The 3,917-nt window shown below is 42.5% G+C and overlaps 1 pseudogene; it reads right to left on the bottom strand.

Annotated features, from left to right (window-relative positions):
• Nucleotides 1-3,917, bottom strand: part of LOC111955697 (focal adhesion kinase 1-like) — a 143,949-nt pseudogene that overhangs the window by 15,006 nt on the left and 125,026 nt on the right.

Genomic DNA, 3,917 nt, shown 5'->3' with positions numbered 1-3,917 from the left:
GTGTGTGTGTGTGTGTGTGTGTGTGTGTGTGTGTGTGTGTGTGTGTGTGTGTGTGTGTCTAAAAGAGAGAAAGATACACGAATATCAGAACACACAGAGTAGATAGACTCATGTTGCCATTCCAGTATGTGTAGTGACATATGTGCTGAGGACTGTCTTACCTGGTTTCCCCAGTCCCACTGGTTGGTATATGTTTCCTGTCTGAGGGGAAACATAGAAAGACAAACAAATGATTAGAAAGGCACACTGGCACTTTTCTGTCTGTCTGGCTGGCTGACTGTGCTTTTCCAACAGCACTCTGGATTAGKGCTTCCCATGGGCCCAGTGTGTTTCAGTGTTGTTGTGGGTCCCATGTGGCTAACAGCACAGCATATCTCAGACCCTCAGAGACAAGCAGACAGCTACATTTCTCCAGCTCCTCCCCAAAACCCTCTTCTCTCTTGATTTTAACACACTATGGTGTTTTCTTCTCCCATCTACATTCGGATGTTTCCTCTTCTCAGAGCAGAGACCCACAGTTTTGTTCTGTAATTACTGTGTAAATGGGTCTGGTTGGTTTGTGGGTGTTCTATAGCTGACGCCTGTTTTTAAAGATTATCCAGCAGCAGAGAGAGATGATGGCATGAGAAACTGTTGCCACAGTTCAGTTCCCACCCTCCCTAGTCCCAATATGTCGGCCTAGTGGGACTGGGCTGGTTCAGAGTGTCCAGCTTGAACAGGGCTGTCCAATATCGGTTCAGGAGGGCCGAAACCCTTCTGGTTTTCTGTCCTTCTAACAAGGGACTAACTCAGACCTGGGACACYAGGTGAGTGCAATTAACTACCAGGTAGAAAGACAAAACAGACGTGTTTGGGACCTCCAGGAAAAAAAACCCAGGACTGAAAATTCCCCAAGCGTTAGGTATCATTCGTGTTATATTACTGAGGTCAGTATTGTGTATATTACTCAAAGGTAGTACATATATATGTGTATATTTAACTGGAGGTGTAGTATATGTGATTATTACTGAGGTAGTTACTATGTGTATATTACTAACAGTAGTAATGTGTGATAATTTAACTGAGGTAGTATATATGTATACTTACTGCAGGTAGTAGTAGGTGTATATTTACTAAGGGTAGTAAAATGTTAATTAACTTGAGGGTTAGTATATGTGTATATTGCTGGAGGTCAGTATAGTTGTATATTCACTGAGGGATAGGCATAATGTGTATAATTAGCTAAAGGAGTATATGTGTATATTACTACGAGGTAGTATATGTGTATATTGAACTAAAGGTAGTATATGATGGTATAGTACTGGGTGGCTAATGTGTATATTACTGAGGTAAGTAATATTGTGTATGTTACTGACGTAGTATATGTGGTATATTACTGAAAGGTAGTATATTGTGTTATATTACTGAGGTGGCATATGTGTATTATACTGAGGGTAACGTATATGTGCTATATTACTAAGGTAGTATATGTGTATATTACGGAGTAGAGTATATGTGTTATATTACTGACGGTGGTATATGTGTATATTACTAAGGTAGTATATGTGTATATTACTGAGGCCAGCGCTATAAAATTCAGACAAAATGTTTGTTGGAAGAATTATTGAAATGGAAAAATTTAATAAATACATTGGTTTATTGAAAAACAATATTTCCTGCTCCGTCCCTCTGGGGGTATGAACCTAAACAAACGGTGGGTCATGGGAAACTCACCGGCCCCTGGAGACTGCAGTCCTCCCTGTCAATGCTGCCCCGCGAGTTCCTGGATTCTGGCTTCTGACGAGAACACATAGCAGGGGGTCAGAGAACTAGCTAGCTACTAGCTGACCACCTCATAACCACAACCTCAAAGATTAAAACCTAATWTATCACTAAAACCATTGTTACAGTAGCCTTTAAATAGAATACTATAGAGTCTGTTTCTTACAACATAAGATGACATGACTGCCGATTTCTCGCTAGTGTTTAATTCCATGAGAGCATAGAACTCACAATTCCGTTTGAAACGGATCTGTTCTTTTATCTTGCTGTGTTAACCCTCATTCCCTGCTACCAACAAACAATACCAAATCAACCAATCATCCATCCAGTAGAATCTAAAATATATTTATGCCACCCTGACTGACCACAAAGATATGCAAACACAGACAGTGCAGTGAGATAACTATATGCACAGAAGGAATCCTCAGCGCTTCAGGAGCACCTTGTTGAGAGTTAAACATCTTTCCAGGTATCCAAGTACCAGCAGTACAAATCCACACAGAAAGCCACCTAAACAACCACCACCCCTTCCCAGCCATGATCTGTACCGGTTTTCCAAAGCAGGACTTGAAAAGGTGCATCCTCTGAGCTCTGTGGAAAGCGGTGGTCCCATCGGCAGAGTGAGACAACAGTCTGAAGTTTCTGCTGCTGGATGAGGAAGGTTTAAACGTGTCTGACGGATTCATGCAGAGACTGATCCCACAGCAGACTCCTCTTGCTCTGTGCCAGACCTCCTTCTCTCTCTCTCTCTCTCTCCCTCTCTCTCCCCCTCCCTCTCTCCCTCTCCCTCTCTCCCTCTCTCCCGCTCTCCCTCTCTCCCTCTCTCCCTCCCTCCTTTACTTTCTCCCAGTTGACGATCTCAACCCTGATTTGTGTACAGGAATACATAATCATATGAAACCAAATATTTCACACAAATCACATGAATAAAGATAGTAAATGTCTAAATGCTACAGTGGCTAAGGTATACAAAGGATGACCACGTCAGTGTTGTCGGTTCCGTTGCCAGATCTGCCTAAAGGATCTTTCTAATTCTGAGAAATTCCTCTTCTTCCATGAACACTGGCTGAGATTTCCACCCATCACCACAATATCTGGCGATTGCTCTCTTTCTGAACCCTGGCTGGCCGGGGCTGTGGATAAACAGACGCAGACCAAAATATTTTCCACAGGAAAGCCTTCTGGTAGGGAGAGGGATCATGAAGGGGTGGGGAGGGACTGTTATCACAGAGGCTGGCTGCTCAAATACCAGAACTGTTAAAGATCCCTTTAAATCCAGTTTAGAAAACTCTTAAGTCCTATGCAATTGTCTTGTTGGACGCGGCAACACCATAAACATTTTCAAGGGACACAAATTGTATCCTTTATCAATGTGTTATTTCCACGAAGGTAATTTTCAATATATTGCTCAAACAATGTAGATGGCCTATTCTGGACATGGATCATATGATTGTATGAGTATTAAATATGAAATGTAAAGCCAACAGCAGCTAGGTAGCACTACTGTCATCTTTAACCATCCTCTAGCTCTCCAGAGAGTCTAGCTCTCCAGAGAGTCTAGCTCTCCAGAGAAAAGAGAAGGGTTCTAGAATGCTGACTGATCCCTGATTTTCCCTCAGGAGATGAGTTTGTGGTCAGAGTTCGGGTCTCTCTGACACATTCACACACAGACACACACCACMCACGCACCTTTACAGYTTTGTTTTCTCTCCATATCAAACAGCTAGGGAGAAGATCACTCTTCCCACCTTATTTCACTGAATGAAAACAACAATGATCTGGATCTCCTCCAGCGGAGACAAACAACCCCAGGAGGGGGACGGGCTAAAGATTGAGCTCGTAGAGAAAACACTAGTGTGCGTGACACTGTAATCCAATCCAGATGTTTACCCCAACTAAACAGTCAGCGGCATACTACTGATATGATGCTTCTGGGAAAGACTGACTGGATAACAGTTCATTGAATAAAATAAAAGCAAACCCAAGTGTATTTACTATAACTGTGATCAGTGGTTGTCTCCACCCAGCTATCTTAAGATGAATGCACTAACTGTGATCAGTGGTTGTCTCACCCAGCTATCTTAAGATGAATGCACTAAATGTGATCAGTGGTTGTCTCCACCCAGCTATCTGAAGATGAATGCACTAAATGTGAT

This window comes from Salvelinus sp. IW2-2015, linkage group LG31, assembly GCF_002910315.2.
Source record: "Salvelinus sp. IW2-2015 linkage group LG31, ASM291031v2, whole genome shotgun sequence".
NCBI classification, from domain to species: domain Eukaryota; kingdom Metazoa; phylum Chordata; class Actinopteri; order Salmoniformes; family Salmonidae; genus Salvelinus; species Salvelinus sp. IW2-2015.
The sequence above is the reverse complement of the archived record's forward strand: the minus strand, read 5'-3'. Positions and strand labels throughout refer to the sequence as shown.